The sequence below is a fragment of the Poecilia reticulata genome, chromosome 3, assembly GCF_904066995.2.
Source record: "Poecilia reticulata chromosome 3, P_reticulata-male-v2, whole genome shotgun sequence".
Taxonomy (NCBI): domain Eukaryota; kingdom Metazoa; phylum Chordata; class Actinopteri; order Cyprinodontiformes; family Poeciliidae; genus Poecilia; species Poecilia reticulata.
Genome location: NC_088832.1, coordinates 30,516,147 through 30,534,766, shown reverse-complemented (window position 1 = coordinate 30,534,766; position 18,620 = coordinate 30,516,147). Strand labels below are relative to the sequence as shown.

At 35.6% G+C, this 18,620-nt stretch overlaps 1 protein-coding gene and 1 long non-coding RNA gene across 2 annotated transcripts in view; both read left to right on the top strand.

The window, feature by feature from the left end:
- Positions 1–18,620, top strand: part of luzp2 (leucine zipper protein 2) — a 167,036-nt gene that overhangs the window by 35,939 nt on the left and 112,477 nt on the right. The gene's annotated exons all lie outside the window — the stretch shown is intronic.
- On the top strand, positions 5,229–6,703 carry LOC145551003 (uncharacterized). The gene is made up of 3 exons (XR_014086764.1): positions 5,229–6,057; positions 6,166–6,271; positions 6,362–6,703. It is a non-coding gene; the product is annotated as an uncharacterized LOC145551003 (long non-coding RNA).

Genomic DNA, 18,620 nt, shown 5'->3' with positions numbered 1-18,620 from the left:
AGTTTAGCATAACTTTGCAAGTATTTTCAGATCTATTGAGATCTTTTTAAATATGAACTATGTCAGTAAGAGATGTGTGATCTCCTTAGGAAAGGCAGGTACATAAATCAAATAAAACAAAAGTAGTATGTACGGTAATGCAAAAATCTTTACCACCAACTAATGTAGATCATTTTTGTTTTGGGCAGATTTTGATTCATTTTTTTACTGCCAGAAAACACTCACAACTTGAACGTTTTCTTCTTCTTCTTCAAAAAAGAAAATTTTCACTGATGAGTGAACATAAAGAGCAAAACAGTAATGGATTTATAGTTCTATTCAATTTTTCAAGAAGAACATTTTTTTTTTATATTATAAATGATGAATCCATGAAAAACCCCATTATGTTTCTCCATATCAGTAACATTGCATAAAGTATAGCTTACAGATGTTCTCTTCTGTCTTCTTCAGTCTGTGTGCTGTTACACAGCTCTGCTCCAAAAGGTGGGATATCAAACATCTAATGTGTAAAAATTAACCACAGAAAATCCACAAAAATCTACAGCTCACTACAATTTACTCTCAAGCACAAGTTTGTTTTGTATCTCTCCCCCAAGAGTGAAACAGCAAAGACTTAGCTAGCTAAGCTGTTTCTAATGTAGTTTTTTCATCTGAATCACTGTCATACTCATAAGTGTTGACAGTGTATCATTGCTAAAGCTATTACTGTGTCAAAATCAGTTATCTCTGTTATTGCTCCCATTTCCAGTTTAAGCAATATACTACACAAATCATTTTATTACATCTCTTTGTTGGAAGAAGTATCAACGCTACTCACAAAGTTGTTTAAGAATCTAAGAGACTAAGTCATGAAGACTAATGAAAGCCAAAGTGTTTCCCATGTTGACACAAAATATGGACCATACCCCTAACTAATAGTTTTACTAATAATATATATATTGAGCTACAAATCATTTTATTGTATTCCTTCTTACTTGGAATGCTAAGAAAAACAAAGGAAATAATTAAAAAACAGGCTGTTGTTGAGGGATAAGGTGCTGACTTTAAAGACAATCTCTAAGCACAAAAGGAAAAAGCAAACCTTGACGTTTGCTGAGAAGAATATCAGTAAATGGATCTATAAGAAAATGAAATTTTCTCAAGCAGTAAAAAAATTATCAGTTTGTAAGCTGAAAACCATTGCCTTTTGATCTCATCTTGGGTAGATGGAATCCCCGCACTGATGCCGCTTAGAGGTGATCAGCTGCTGAGTGCTGCACAAAATGTGTATTGACAATCCAATACTGTGTTGACTACCTCCCAGACTTCCAATGAAATCACATGCTTCAGCCTTGTTAAGAATCTTGGAGTGGCAATCTCTTAATAGAGGATCTAGCAAGATGCAGCGAAGGAGATACTTGATAGAGTGGCTGTCTTGGAAAACTGACGAGAAAGACAAGATGCCTTGAATGTGATCAAAATAACAAGTCTGCAGAACAGAGCTTGACTTGGAAACATGAAGTTCTCTGACCAAGCAAGTGGGGACTTGAGTGAGCATTATTGTGCATATGTATTGCTGTGAAAAAGTATTTTTTCCCCCATACAAATTTCTTTTGAACTTCATTATTTGATTTACTTAAATTATTCAGATTATCAAACAAATGGACAGATATTACTAGAAATAATAGGCCTACCAAACAGTTTTCAAATGATAATTCCATTAGCAATAAATATCCAAATTGGAGAATTTCAACTTCACATTTTTTAATAAGTAGAAGCTCAAAGAGGGCAAACAGGCAAAAGACACTTTGGAAATCTGTTGTGGACATCATTATTACCCATACTGTGAAACCATGTCATTTCGAGAAAAACCCCATCGGTTAGACTTTAGAAGTTCTAGTCAGGTCATTTTTTCCAAGATATTTATAACTAGACACCAGATACAATGTATTATATCAGTCTCAGTCATATTTTAAGATTATGAACTTGCAATCTTTACATATATCTCAGGTTAGTAAATGTCACTCTAAGGTAGTTTTTTTTGGTTACATTTGGCCCTTCTGCCCCGAGTGTGTTTGACAAATGGAATTACATAGATCTTGCATAAATTTCAGGACACCAACATGACTAGTGTTTATGACAGTATGGACATGATTGATGACTGATGGAGCCAAAGGGCTTTCACACTGTGCATAGCTGTCAGCCTCATTAATCAACACTTTGACTTGGAAGACTGGAATAATAACTGGACCTTCTTAACGTGTGCATGTAAATACCTCCATAAATTTAGGTGTTCAAGTCACCTCAGACGTGGGGGTCTATCTCAAGTACTTCTCATTTTATCCACTGGTATTTTTTTCCCCTTGTATTCATAATCTACAGGAAGCAATGCATGTTCTTTTAATACTGAACATAAAAACAAACTTGACCACGGTAAGTTCTAATTAATAGATCACCCTGAAATCTTAGTGTTGTCTTTTAACTCAACTAGGTTTTAGATCTCCACTACCACTGCTTGATTTAATTTCTTTATTGATTCTAAAGGCCATTTGAAGGTCAGTCCTTTACTGAACTCGCAGGAGCTGACATTCAAAAGATCTGTGGCACATTACAATTATCTCATTACATTTAATTTAAAACCTATTGAGGCTCTAACATCACTAAATGGTAGCGTGTTTATTGTTGTTGTCCTTTAAGTTTTCAGGGCTACGCTATAAAGAGACATGGATAAAACTCAAATCATTATTAACTTTTCGTTAACAATAATAAAAGCTGCTTGAAAATGAAAAATCAAATTTTCAAGAATGCCCTGACTAGACAGCTCCAGAACAAGGTAAACATTCAAGAGAATTTTAAAAAATTCACGTGACATTTCATTCTAGAAAAAACAAATCACATGGGACATCTATTGCTGTTATCCTGTGAGTATAATGGAGTGGCTACCAGACATCCCTGAACTAAAAACACAAGACCAGATTTGACTGAGAGAGGATGAAAACAGAAGATTTGGAGAATAAGAGTAAGATGATTTTCTAGCTGCTGACTTGGTGATTTTATGAAGTAACAAATGATCAATAGGTTTAATGTATGTGAAGCCAAAATTCTTACCTCATGAAAGCCTCAGTCCTATCTGCAGTGTGAACAACTGCATCTCTTGTCTCCACCTCTGATACAGACATCTGTTCTCTGACAACACTGTGGGCTTTCAGAAACTACCTGAAGCCAATGGAAAAGTGAGCATCAGCAGTGCACATGTGCACTGAGGTGGAAAATCAATATACACTGCATGCTCAATATGCCATGGAATCTTCTTTGCTTCACTGCAGGTGATATTTTCAGGGATAACCTGTCGCTTTTGAAGAATATTACAACTACTCTGGACTCTTTATAAGTGTTTCATCAGATTTACATGTCTCCTGGATTTTTCTGTGCATACCTATGTTTTGTTTTAAGTGAGACTCGATATTGTTTGCTTTTTCCTAAAGTAATACGTAGGTAACCCTTTAGACCAGTGGTTCTTAACCTGGGTTCGATCGAACCCCAGGGGTTCGGTGAGTCGGTCTCAGGGGTTCGGCGGAGCCTCTGCCGCCGAGATAAAGACACACTTGTGTAAAGTCGTGATGACGCCCCGCTTTGCCATCACTTGCTGCAAAGGGTCACGTTACATTGCTTAGCCAATCAGAGCTTCGGAGGAGCCCTGATTGAAGAAGTTCCACTCAGCATGGATTTGAGCTTATGTCTTTCAGCAAAACTCACCGTTTTTACCAAATTCTATAGTCTAAATCTGCTCCTTAGTCGCATCTATTTGGGGTTGCTACTGCCTCTAGTGGTGGGGGGTGGGGGGATGGTAACACAGCTAATATAATTACATTACTAAATCAGAATACCGCAAAGTATTTTGTGTGTCGGCAGGGGGGTGGTGGTGGGGGGGGGGGTTAAGAAGGGTTTGGTGAATGCGCATATGAAACTGGGGGGTTCAGTACCTCAAAAAAGGTTAAGAACCACTGCTTTAGAGTAATGAATGCCATTATATCTAAAACAAAAATCCCAATGGCTTTAAATATTTTCATGTGAACTTTCTACCACAAAAAATAATGAAATGTGGTTTAATCTGTGCATCCATCTATATATCCATTCATCCTTATCCCATGCCCTTCATCCCTTATTCAAAACTCAGTACCTTGGCCAGATATGCCCAAATCCCTTCTCCCTACCTACTCTTGTCAAGCTTATATAAAAGAACTAGACACAGAATCTCACATTGCCCCATTGACACATTTCTTTAAAATGACAAAAACCCTGGTGCTCTTCCTGAATCTAAAGATTTTGACAATGTGGATGTTCCTAGATAGGGTGAGAAGTGTGATGATTTGAAAACACTGCCTGATTTCATGCTAACCTTCGTGAAATCAGCAACAGTGATGGGAACAATCCCTCTTCGCCCAAGACATTTGACTTTTACACCCCAAAAAGAATAATATGAGTAGCAGAGAAACTAAAAATGTTACTTTCACTGCCTGACTATAGCTTAGGTCAATCGCTCCTCATCCCTACTGTTATGGAGTTGGCAAAGCACAAAAATTCTGGCTTCATAACCTCACTGAACTCTTCTCACACCAAGTTTTTACATCTACAACTAAGCCAAGTACAAGCCAATTTCTGTTTTAGCTGCTGTCTAAACTATTTCAAGTGTCCCACACCAACTAAAGGCCTTTTACACTGCAGGGCCTGTTGTACTTTGACCCTGGTTGTGTTTGCACTGAGCGTAGTGCTGCTTCGAAAAATTAATTTCCATCAATGGCAGAAAAGGCCATTTTCAGACACCTGGCAGGACACTTTCTTGTTACTTATTGTGCCATGCAGCTCCTTCTGTACCCTCTTGTCAGTGAGGAAACTAAGGGAAAAAATAAATAGGCTTTACTTTTAAAGCATTTTAAAATATTCTCATCTCAGTATCATCTTTGACCTAGATTTGTGTCTGGTGCAGTTGAGCCACTGCTTTGGGTTGCAGGATTTCCTCCCAATGAAGTGAGTGCAGAGTGGTGACGGTATTGCACACTTTCATTTATTTAAAAAAACGCCACAAAGAGAAGAAAAAACTTGAACTCAGGGAAGACGCTTTTCAAATTTGCCAATATACTCGCATAACATTGCCTTAAAAGTAGAGCGGGCTTTGACAATAGTTACTAATTTTGGTAAATTCAAGCTGGTCCTAATCCGAGTTAGACGACAACACAACGGGACAACAATCGATGGAAATGAAATACTGTATGTGTCACAAAAGGAGCCCAGAGGGATGAAGGCTGCTAAGTGTTGCTAGCTGGTGGTAAGTTTGCTTATTAATTATCTTCATTTAAGTATAAACAGTGCAGTAAAGATATATAACTTACGTTGGTTTCATAAATAATTATTTGTTTAATTTTATTGTGACTTGTATGATTATTACTATAGCAATCATGTTATAAATGCATGGAGGCTGTTTGTTGCGACTTATACTTTAATTCATAAACTAACCTGGTTTTAATTAAGCTCCATAAGACAAAGAGACTTTGATATTGTGAGGTGGTTGTTGTTCTAACTTGTTCATCAATGATTTTATCTTCAACATATGTTTGCAGTCTAACTAAGCAAATGAAGATGAAAGATGAAGCCAGAGAAATCAGGTGTTAGAAAACCTAAAGACTTTCCTGTCTCAGAAGAAGCTCTGACTCCACCAGATCACCAATCAGCTCTGAGGATGAACCTCCACATCGTCTTCATGTTGTAAGTTTGTTTTTTCAATGAGGAGCTAACTACATTTTCAACAACAAAAACTGGTGTGTTACCAACACTAAGTGCTTAATAAACATGATTTGATTTAAAGGTAACTGGAAAGAATTTTTCTCTTCTTGTTAATCTAACATTTATCTTTCATTTTTTTTATTTGTTGTTGACTTCCAGGTCCCAGTGATGGACTGGTGACCTGTCCAGGGTGAACCCTGCCTCTCATCTGATGTCTGCTGGAAATGGGCACCACCAGCCCCCCTCATCACCCTGCAAGGATCAGTGTGTTCAGATCATGGATGGAAAGATTTTAAGGTAGTTTGTCTCCTTAAGTCCACACTTAAAACAGCTTCATAGTTGATGCCAACATCAACTGATTCTATGACACTGATGACTATTTTTTTCTACTTCTAACATAAACAGGCAAAGAAGACACCCAGAAATGTTTTTCCACCCCAGGCATCCGGTCCCAATCATCATCAGTTCTTATGATGTCACATACATGGCGAGTCCACAACGTCTTAAAATTGTAAGTATTATTTTTTTATTTGCCATTTTTCTGTTCTCTTTAAATACAAATGCTTTCTCTGTTTAATTGCTCTATTGTTCTTTTTTGTAGGTTCCTGTAAGGTGCAGTGAACGGGAATGTCCTATCGTTGATCCTCACTGTCATGTTTTATTGTCACACTTAAATTTTCATGTTCATGTGTTCACTTTTGATGTTTAAAATGGTAATTTATGTAAAGTTCATAAAGTTGTGAGTAAAATTGGGCAATTTTAAAATGTCGGCAATAAAACAAAATATTTGAATTACCTTGGGCATCTTGTGTAATTAATCTTTCCATGAAATTTTAGCCTAAAACAATGTAAGTACTGCAGTGTAGTTATGCATGTCATTTACAAAATAGATACGTAGGAATAAAGACTTTCACGAGTAATTAAAATTGTAGTTTTTTATCAATAGCAGGAAATCAAAGAGTAAATACATTACTAATATATTAATAGTATATTTAAAATATATTTGAAGTATATTAAATATATATTTTTAATATAATTCTGAGACAGAATTATTACACTCAAAATATAATTATATCAAAATATAATAATAAAGCTCTGAAATATGATATTTAAAAAGTATACTTTAAGTACACTAAGTACACTTGAAGTTGTTCCAAAAAAGTATGTATAGTATACTAAAATATACTGTTAGTTGTAATTTAATACTATTTAAATACTACTAAAATATACTAAGCACAAAATTAGTTGTCCCAAAATAGTACAGTTCAAGTACATCGATGAAAGTATACTAAAGTATGTTAAAATTTAGTATACTAAAGTATACTTTTTTTTACCTGGGAACTTTACCAGAGGGTTTCTCTGGCTTTTAGGTTAAAGTGACATAATTAATTGTCAGTCAAAACCTACTGCCACATTGTACCCAATACCTAAAGCCTTATAAGAGTGGCAGATTTATTGCACCAATGTTACGTTTGCTTGAGTTAGTTTTACCTGATAAACTTTAAATTGAATGCATTTTTTTCTTTGCTATTATGTGAAGTAAAGGAAGACTCAGGGAAAAGGAAAAAACCCCAGCAAATTGGGGCTTTCAGTTCACCACAGTATATTATCTGACTTGGGCAACTTTCAAGTCTTGGCAGTTGTTTTTCTAACCATGGAGGGATGACTGACGGGAGGTGGCTTTTTCTAGCAGAAATAAAATGAGACTTGATATGCAGCCACACACTACACAGAGACTCGAGCAGGAATCGAGATTGTTTTACTCTCCTAGACTCAAAAAAAAAATAAAATAAAGAAGAATAAAAAAGTTTTTTCTTGTAAGAATGCTAATAAGCCAAGAAAATTAAAGCTTTTCCTGTCTACTGCACCATATTTTTTTTATGTCAGGTTTATGCAAATTACTAAGAGGATGCAACACACCTTGCATTAGTTAAAAGATGCCAGGTAATCAACTAAAACTAATAAGCCCCACAAGCTTTTTTTAAACTCCTGATTATTTTGGAGAGTAGGCTCTTCCCTTGTTTATCGTTAGACCCTCATCTGGTGGCTTGTTTGTTTCACTGCTGTATTTTTTAACCTCAATCTGCACCTTATTAACTTTTCCAGGCTAAAGAGTGGATGACAAATGCATTTTATTAAAGACAAATTTAATCTGCTACCGTGATATCGGTCAGTTCAACACGCAACACAAAGTTGACCATTTGCCTCTTCTTAAAATGAATGAATCCTTGCAATGAAAGTTCAGTTAAATAAAGATTTATTTATATATTTTGCTAATATACATGTTTTGTTTTATACAAGTGTTTTCAGTTTGTATTGATGTCATGGTTAACTGGCTTAGATTTGTGGTACAAGCTTTATTGCAAAAAGGCAGGAGCATATCTGAATCCAGTCTGAACACCCATGTATCCGTGATTTCACCTGAGAATGTGTGCCCAGACTTGTTTCTTTGACTGTTGCTTGTCACTTGTAGTTGTCTGTGTTCAGACTGATGAAAGCACATTCCCTCTGGCCATGTGTCGCCTTTGCTTGTGTTTCTGTCTCTTTTTTTAAACCCCTGGTTAGTCCAAGACCATTGTTAGCACAACATAAGATTGAAAAAAAAAAAAAAAAGCAAAACATACTTTTATGAGAGTAACAGGTCATGTTTGCTATTTCTATTTCTAATATGTTGCATTGTATATTAAGGTTTGTCTTTTATGTGGTTAAAACAATGTGAAATTTCTCTAAGTGCATTTCTTTTCACAAATTAAAGGAGAAAACAATGTTGCCAAGATTAACAGCGTAGATAAGGGATTATGATCTGAATTCTGCTTTACTTTATTTTGAGGGTAATTTTCATTCTTTTCCTTACCATTTAGCAGGTGGTTTAAGACCTTCCAGATGTTTATCGGCGTATTTAAATAAACTCCTAAGAATCATAAAAGGCCCAATTCAGGCCATCAGCACAGTAATGAAACGATATGTTACACAGACAGATGTAAACAAATGAACACAAGGGTTGATATAAATCTGAGATTCTGCTGCTGTATTTTCAAACAGTATGTTAATTTAAACATCCTAAGTTGTGACCTTGTTTCAAAAAAGATAAAAACATATTAAAGGTATTTTTATTTCTCCCTATGGCTGGTGTGCAGTCTTTATTAGTGAGAGAAAAGGGCCTGTTGTCATGGTGATGTCTTAGTTACTACATGGTTCAACAACTATGTCTTTACAACTGAGAAAATCCAACCATTTCCATGACAACTGATCAAAATCTTGTTTTTTGTCATGCTAACTGAACTTCTACATCCAGTCAAAAGGGTGCACTTTTGTAAGGTGTGAATATTGACTAGTGTATATACAGTTCTTAAATATTCCAAATTTCTAAATCAATAGAGATAACTTTATTTTATTACCTTAATTAATTTTTTAAATCTTTTTACCCATATCCACTATGACCCTTCTAAGATTTGTAATCATTTCCGTCATTCCATAAAAAAAAATTACCTCGTCTCTAATAAGATGACTCAATTGGATGATCCAGTTATTTATAGTTATGGAGTGTTGTAACTAATGCAGAGACATGAATTTAAAAAGGATATCATTTATGATGAGGTCAGTGGGAAGGGGAGAAATTGATTACAGTTCTTAACTCAGCCTTTTCAAAAGTTTAAATGTTGACTTTTATGTGCTAGAGATTTGTAAAAAAAAACAATTATAATAAATGAGGTTAATAATAACAATGGTGAGCTGGTTAAAGCTTTTGACTGCAGCTTTAACCATTAGGTCAAGTTTCACCGTTTTGGAAATGTTGTCATTTATGAATCTAAACAGATCTTCTGTAAAAAGTTGTTGGTTTCTTTGAAAAGCTCTCTTATGCTCTGTGCTTTGAATTCATACACGAATGAAGGCGTATCATGTCATATTTCAGATCTGTGGTTGTTTCTATTTATTCTGTCTGGTTTAGCAATAAGTTGGCCAACTGCAACAAATCACATTATGGATATTGGGCAAGTTTTGTTTTGTTTGTGATTCCAAAGGCTATAGAAACTCTGGCAAAATACTGCAATGAGATTTATTTTCTGCAGCAAAATATTACACACGCAATTCTAAAAACCAATATTGTCAGCTCCCTTGAGATTGTAAATGTGCAAGACTGCATGGTCTATGCCTCACTGTAGTCTATTAATGTAAAAAATGAACAAAGCCTAATGCATGTAGTTTATCAACACATTCCTCTGAACAGAGGCTGCTGCAGCTGAGCAAACCATTCCAGGTATTTTGGTCATACCCTCTACACAAGGGTGTTTGTTATCGACTATGTATTTGTAGCAGCTTAACAGTCTGACATTAGGAAAATATATAACTTTTCATTTAAAGCAGACACAATGTGGTTCAGTGTAACATTTGGATTTACAGGTTAGTGTCATTAAGGAAAGTTATTGGAATTGGCTCTGAAATCCATCTCTTGACAGATGAGACGGGTCTTTCAAGAAGGTAGATTTGCCTGCCATTTAGAAACAAAATGAACAAGATAGGCAGGCTGTATTTGAGCAGTGCAGGCAGATGAAGGTCAAGCACAAGGTTGCACACGAGAAAAATGTATCAACTGTTGTCACTTGACTCACATACAACAGGTAATCTTCTGTAGACCTTCTCTTGTACTAAAAGGACATTTTTAAATGTTCCTAGGAGCTCATTTAGTTGTTTTTCTCTTTTATCACAAATATTACTTTGATGCTGTAGAATCTATTTTTAAATTAAGAATTGAATATGAGCATATGCTTAAGCATATATCTTCCTACAATATAAGAGTTGCAAAGTTTATGTTTGGTTTCATTATGCTTTATGATAAGCTGTTTGGGTAAGGTGCTGTATGTTTATACAAATTGCTGTCACTTTTCCTAATTATTTCGTAAGTATGTAGCATTTGCACCGCATATAAAAACTATTTCACGGTCACTCCTTCAGTGAGTTTTCTGTTTTTAAGATCTGTTAAAACCATAATAAAACAAGAGAATTGCAGTGTTCACTCTGAGTATTCTCACTGTAAAACATCTGCTGACATGTGATACCAACTGGTTGGATTAAAGAAGTATTTCACATTAATAAAGAATATTTGGGGTTCAGCGAGATGTGTGCAAGACTTGTGTTCTGTGACAGAATATCAACTTTATTTTTTGGTAAAGATTAAAAAAAAAAAAAAAAGCAAAGGAGCAAACAGCATTTTTTTTTGCCATACATTTCACTACATATTTATTTTTGCTCACTGATTTTAAATTTCAGTCACGTTTGCAGCTTTAACGACATAGTAAAAAAACACTCTTCTTTTCCACAGTAAGAAAAAAAAAACACTTTTCAGAACATGGATCCTGCAACTGTTTATAATTTGATCACCAAAAATTATGGATTGCCACAAATTCTTTTGGCATCTTAAAAAATTCTTGTGCATAATCACCTGACAAAGTGGCTTTCAGCATAGCATAGGTGTGTTATCACTGCATATAATACCATCACTCAGCTGCTGCAGTGGTGAACAATTGAGGCTTATGGAAAAAGTTATAGGAGACACTGATGTCACGTTCAAAATATGGTGCTTCGTTCTGACGCAATTCTACAACACTTATTCCAATACGCAGTCACTATTAGGAATGGACACATACAAAGCGAAAGACATGTGGTACATGAGAAACGTGACATGACCTGATGTCCCACAAAATCCCACAGAATTTCTATTCTCTTTCCATTTTAGACACAAAAAATATGTTTATGTTGAGTTTAAAGTGTGACTTAAAAATATGAGTTTCACAGGAATTCCATGTGTACAACAAAATCCTCCTTTAAAACTGAATGGGTAGTCAAAGTTTCCTGTACTGCTGATGGTTCACTGAAATGTTAACTGAAAGCAAAACATATAGACATATAGACACTTTCTTTCAAAACCTTTCAACATGCCAGATGTGCCAACAGACTAAAGTTAATGTTATGACACAGGACCAAAAATAGTAATCAAAACTGATTTTGTTATAACAGAGAAGCAACATTCACAAGCTGCTTACGTTAAACCCCAGGTGCAGGATGAATAAAACAGATCATGAATAACTTCTCTTCTCTATCATGTTATTGTAGAATGAGAAAGTGTTTCACTGTAATTTGTCAGAACAATAGAACAACTTAACTCTATTAACAGGAGATTCAACAAATTAAACCATAGACAATTCTTTGAAAATGCACCTTTTGGGAAAAAAAAAGGGTAACCAAGAAGCAGAGTAAAAGTTTTTAACTACAAGTTATAGAGCTGACAGATGGGCAGACAGCTCATTTTTCTCAGTAAAGCTGAAGGGTGAGGTGCGTGCAAGAATCGAAGAACCAAAGTGACATTTCCAGGTTTGGCCACATGCTGCTAAATGTGCTGCAGCTGAACACTTAATTAGTTACTCAGCCTGCAAACAGGTGTTAACGGTGTACTTGTACCTCATGAATGTTTGTCTGGTCACACTTCTGACAAGACAAGAAGCAAGACGAAATATGTATTTATGTAAATTAGTCATGGAGAAAGCAGAAAGGTGGTGGTTGTTTGCAGTGGCCAGATGCTGATCAGCTTAGCTTGGCATTATGCTCTGACAGCGGGATAATATTCTGATAGATTTCATGCACTTTAATCAACAGAATGGTATTGTTTAGGGAGTTCACTGGCCGGATTTGACTGAGTTATTTTATTGATGTTGGGGGGGAAACATTTTTACAGATTTACACCATAAAAGAAAAAAAAAAAAAAAATAAATATATATATATATATATATATATATATATATATATATATATATATATAAAATATAATATAAATCTTAACATTAATTGAGTCAAAATACCAAGATAATTTGCATAAAATTACATAGATAATTGCAATTCTTCTGGTGTATTTTGGATTCTTTATGGAATATGTCTTATTCATTATGTTGTCCTTTGAGCCATTGTCATATTTTCCCATTATCCAGTATAAATCAATGATGCAAAAGAGCATTTATTTGACTGGACACAACATTCACATTTGTTTTTCTTGTTGCTCAGTTGTATCTGTTCTTTGTAAATAGATCTGTCAGCAGAATCCAGCAATGTAATGTTGAATAAGGATTAATCATGTATGTTGTTTTGTTCTCTTTCTATTTGCCATCCTCCACCGAGTCCCCTTTACAAATTGTAGCACTGGTGTGTTGGCACCGTTCTGCTTGTGCTGTTTGGAGAAACATTTGGAGACTGAGCACAAAAAGAAAAGTTTAGTGTAATAAATATGACTGGACTGTAGCTATAAAAGCAATTGCAAAATCCACTTAATATATTATGTATAGTACAGTTCAAATTCTACCAAATTAAACATATTACTTCATGCCAAAGCTGATCCTCATACGAGATTTTTAATCAAACACAGATACAGTACATGCAGCTATTATTTAAGAAATTAAAATTCACAAGTCCTTTATCCTGAATGTATTTGGGGCCAATGGGGACAGTGGAGAGGAAGAACTCTGATTCAGCAGGAAGAGATCTGAAGTAGCTCCGGACACAAGGAGAGCAGCCACCTGCCCCAACCAGTTGGGGGGTTGAGGCAGATGGTTGAGCTGTTTGATGTGTGTGTGTGTGTAATGCAATTCGTACTTTGAGGTTGTATGAGCATCATGTGACAAAGTTTGAATCTCTGCGTAAATTCCCTAGAACTATTGTTTATACAGCTACATATATTTTGAACCTCTTGGGGGGTCGTAGTCCAATGGGACACAAGAAGTACATATTTTTAGTTTGTTTTTGTGTTTTTTTTCAGATCTTTTAACTGGTCTTGCAAATTAGAATCACTAAAGTTTGCAAGCCGGGTCAACATGATAAGCTGACGGTGATGTTCATGAAACCCCAGAATTTCTCATACTGTTCAGTTTTCTGCTCACGCAGTGTCATAAAAAACATCCATCCATCCATTTTCTTACACCGTTGTCCCTTAGTTGGGTTGGGAGGGTTGCTGGTGCCCATCTCCAGCTAACGTTCCGGGCGAGAGGCGGGGTACACCCTGGACAGGTCGCCAGTCTGTGCAGGGCAGTCATAGAAACAATGTTTTGAAATAATATCTATATTGAAACCATGATATTAGATTTACCATTAGAACATTGCATTATTACCAATAATCTGTACTTCACTTCAAATTTTGATTAACTCAAGAAAGCTTTCTAGGCTGACACCGTAATAATCTTCGCAATATAGCCTCAAGGCTTATAAGCATGCAGTACTGGATGCATGCTGTGTGTGAGGTGGGAAATACGCAGTGATCAGTGTTATAAACTAACCATATGTCTTTTAGATAGAAGACATATATTAAAATGACAAGTTTAACAAAATTAATTAATAAGACCAATCCAAACTGATGCCTTCCAATCAGCGCCTGCAGTAAATGATTGGTGCACTGTATCTGTACTCTGATCAAGTTTAAATCATGGTTCTAAAATCATTTTAATTGCAGCATAATTTTATGACTTTCAAAATATCCTTGAAGCCCCATTTGTCACAAAATATACATAAAATATATGGATTTGGGTGTATTTTAGGCAGAGACAGTTAATGCCTTCCTTTGAATATGTGATATATTATCTTTTGCATTCAAACACTACCTGCAATTCTTCATCTGTTGTTGCTCTAAGCAGTTCCTCTTCTCTTCCAAAGCATTTTTCTTTTTAGGTATTTTGCTTTTTAAAAATATGTATATTTAAAAGCTTGCATCCCAAAATATAAAGAATACTGACAAGCTTTGCATTTTAAGCTATATGAATTTTCCCCTGTAACAGAAAGAAAAAAATAAAATAGTTTCTCCATATTTATTTTGTATCCATTTACCAGAGGCTTAAATAATCCCTGAATATTTTGTATGTCAAACACAAGGAGACTGAACTGGAAATAAACAGGCCAATCAGAGTTCTACTCTAATGGAAATTGATCCATCTTTTAATTAACTGTAACACTAAAACCTTTAAATGACCTGGATTTATGAAATGTGTGTATTATTAAGGATTCTTACTATATTTTGATTTCTATAGACATTTACATCTACATCCTGTAGATGTCTAGATTAATTTAGATTATTAAAAATCTATTTGTGTGGCATCATACAATCTGCACATAAACAAGTTAGACAACTAATCACACTAATCAACGTGTAGCAAAAACTGAAGAAATATGCAGCAGACAGACAACCTGTATAATCCTCAAGAGTCTTAGAATCAACTTGAGATAAGATGGTGTTTTTGTTTTATACTGTGTTGCAGTTTTGTGACTTGTAGAAACCATCCAAATGTCTATCATCTATTAATTCGAACTGATTGAAGTGATGTAACCGGAGTACCGTATTTTCCGCACTAAAAGGCGCACATAAAAACCTTAAATTTCCTCAAAAGTTGACAGTGCGCCTTATAATCCGGTGCGCCTTATATATGGACCAATATTGAGCCACAACAGGTCTAGCAACTACGGTAAGCAGCAGCTGATTTAATTTTGCCCGTAGAAGAAGAAGCGCACGGTGCATGCTGGGATAGAAAGCTGGTTTGTTAATAAAGTTTGACTGACCTATCTACCTACGGACCTGATAATCAGGTCGTTTGCAGGTCATTTAGCACCACGTTCTCCATGAACATGCTGTGCGCGAACGGAGAAGGGTGACCATCGTCCGGCCACACCCCGGCCCAGTTGCAGAAGGCTCTCCTCGCTGACCGAGGAGGGTGGGGAGGCGGGGAAGAGAGACAAAGACTGCGGCGGCAGCGTGTCGGTTGGTCTGTGTTACCCAGAAAGCAGTTGGGCACAATATCGCAACACCGTGAGTGAAACAATGACTGGGGCAGCCTACTATTTAAAGTACTAGGGGACCACTTCTTTATTATTATACATCCACATTTGTACGGGACAGGTGGCAACCCTAACTGTAGCGTCTATTCTATGCACCTTAAAATGCGGTGCACTTTATATATGAAAAAAGTTTTAAAATAGGCCATTCATTGGAGGTGCGCCTTATAGTAACGTTTTTTTATGACAACGATTCATCACACCGTTTCTTAGGACTGTCTTATCAGCAGGCATTTTTTTATTTGCACCTCTCGCCATTTTGTATTTCTGTGAAACTGTTCTAAATATTTAATCAGAACCAAACCAAAATAAAATGAGGAGAAAGGACTGCTGAGCTAGAGCTAACACTTTGTGTCTTATCTTAAATCTTAAAGGTCACAAATGAGCTGAGAACCCATAGCAGCAACACTAACAGATTATTCTGATTTTGACACTCACGTAGAGACATAGGAGCCAACACCTTCTATGTGTTGGCTCCTAGATAGGAGGAGGTGCCCTTCTTTCCTTGCTCTGCTTTTGTCCAGATCAGGATTCACAGTTGGGAGGATATACAGTATGAGCCTTGTTGAGAGAAGAATGCAAGATCAGTAGTGGCAAATAAGACATTTGAATCCCTAATATGGTGCAATCGTTTGCCATTATCTGTCTGACTTCATCACAGGATTCAGCTTATGATCCTGTGCTGTTTATCACAATTTATCCAAATGCTAATAGTTTTGGCTGGAAGATGCAGGAAAAGAGGCTGTGTTGTCAATAGCTCAGCCAATCTCTGAAGTCCAAGGCCAAGTCTTTGCCCCAGCTTTTAGCAGGGCACATGGGTCCTTGTGGAAAGCCACATAATCTATGCAGAAAAACTAGTTCTGACAAAATATTTATTTAAACTGATTCCGTCTCAGCAAATGTGAGGAGAGGATTTTCTAATGACCATAAAAATACGCGGAATTTTTAGTTTTAGTCAGCAGTTTTAGTCAGATTTGTACTGATTAGTTGTATCTAAATAGTAAGCTTAGCTTACACAGTTGTGAGCATCAACATGTTGGTGTATCTAAAACATTTTAGATGGGCTTTAACTAGAAGACATGAGACGCATTTGTTGGAACTTGGAAGTTCTGTCACATCTATGAAGAATGTGTGTTGCTTGTACATTTTGTATAGTGAGTGTTTATTGGAATAGAGGACGTAGCATTCGAACATAATTAGGATGGCTACATTAAATTTACCTAAAAGGGCTGTGTCTCTCTTATTTTAAACAGTTTATAATTTGAAAATCAAAGGTCAAGGCTCTCAAGTGGTCAAATAATGATTAGCAGAATTAATCAGATAGTGGGTCAAGTGCATGATCAGCACAGAGGATCTTAATGTGATAGAGTCTGAAGACAGAGTATCTCTATATTGTAGCATGAAGTAAAGTCATGTTATGACTGTATCTCTGCTTTGGTGGTTGTTTGTGTAGCAGTGTTGCATATGTGTGGTTTATATGGCATTTATATAAGTTTCTAGAACTTAGAACTTATAAGTTCTAAGTTCTTATAAGTTATTAAGTTCCAACAACTTGCTTATGATGGAATAAGCAATAACTTTCTCCATAAAAGCATATAAATCTTTTGAATTTTTAAGCAATAAAATAATATTCAGAAATACACCACAATAACAGAAGATTAAATTTTTTCACAGATGGTCCAGCTTCTAATTAATTCTTCACTCAAACAATACATTGTCTTTTTTCTATTCTTTTTTTCTATTCTCTGTGTCATATTTGTTTATTATAATTCAGATATAAACTCAGACTGAGTAACCAAAATAACATGATTTTCATCTGTGATCAGTAACGTATTCTCCTTCTTGTAACATGAATTGCCTATGTTTCTGTTTGAATGAAATGCAGTGATTTGTGAAACTCTAGAAATATTTTGGTTTTTGAAGTCGTGCCAACATTTGTTTCAAAGATAAAAACCAGACAGCTATGTTTTACTTTCTACCTTATTTTTCTGTTTGCTGTAATTTCATTGCGTAATGCAATATTTTTGGCATATGGGATCATTGGTAGAATATATCCATGCAGTCTGTTACTGAGTAGTTATAAAGTTAAAAACTGAAGTAAATATCTGTTGCTTAGCATATTTTTGTTCCACCAATGATTTAGGATTGATAACCCTTTCAGAAAACCATTACTCATTATTGTGTTTTCTGTTTTAGCTCTCTGAACTAAAATGAACACATTTCTCTCTTCTCCATGAAAGAGAATAACTGAGTAAATAAACCCAGCCCTCCAGCTGGTATTTAGTGAGCTGAACAAGCAATCATCATTAATCATCGTAATCTTCATTTATTAGCAATGGTTTTAATAAAAATCACAGAAATGAATTACTGGTAAAATAGACACGCAAACTTGATATGTGAATATTGCACTGCTCTCCGTTTAACATGACTCATTTTAACAAAGCCCAGCCAGTGATCTATTTTTGGCTCTCCATAAATTGAAAAATGCAGATGAGGCATCATTAAAGACTTATCTGTGATGAAATTGTCTCATGTGGCCAGTATGCAATTCTTTCTCCATTTGTCCAATTTGAGAGGAAAAATAGGGCTCATCAAGCATATGTCAAATTTATTACCATTCACTGTAGACACACATATTATGGGTCTCCACAGTAAAATGACAGTTTAAACAATGGCAATGAAAGTCAGTGCTATTATTCATTTTCCTCTTGTATGACAACCAGCCTTGTGTTCATGTTTGGAAGGTCATGTCTTATATGTTTTTGTTTCTTTATCTAGTTGTACAGGCTTATGCAGAATTGTTGACTTGACTTTTTATGTACACTGCTGAAAAAAAATAAAGGGAACACTTAAACAACACAATATAACTCCAAGTAAATCAAACTTCTGTGAAATCAAACTGTCCAGTTAGGAAGCAACACTGATTGACAACGGGGACCCTCGTCGGGTCAATCAGTGTTGCTTCCTAAGTGGACAGTGTGATTTCACAGAAGTTTGATTTA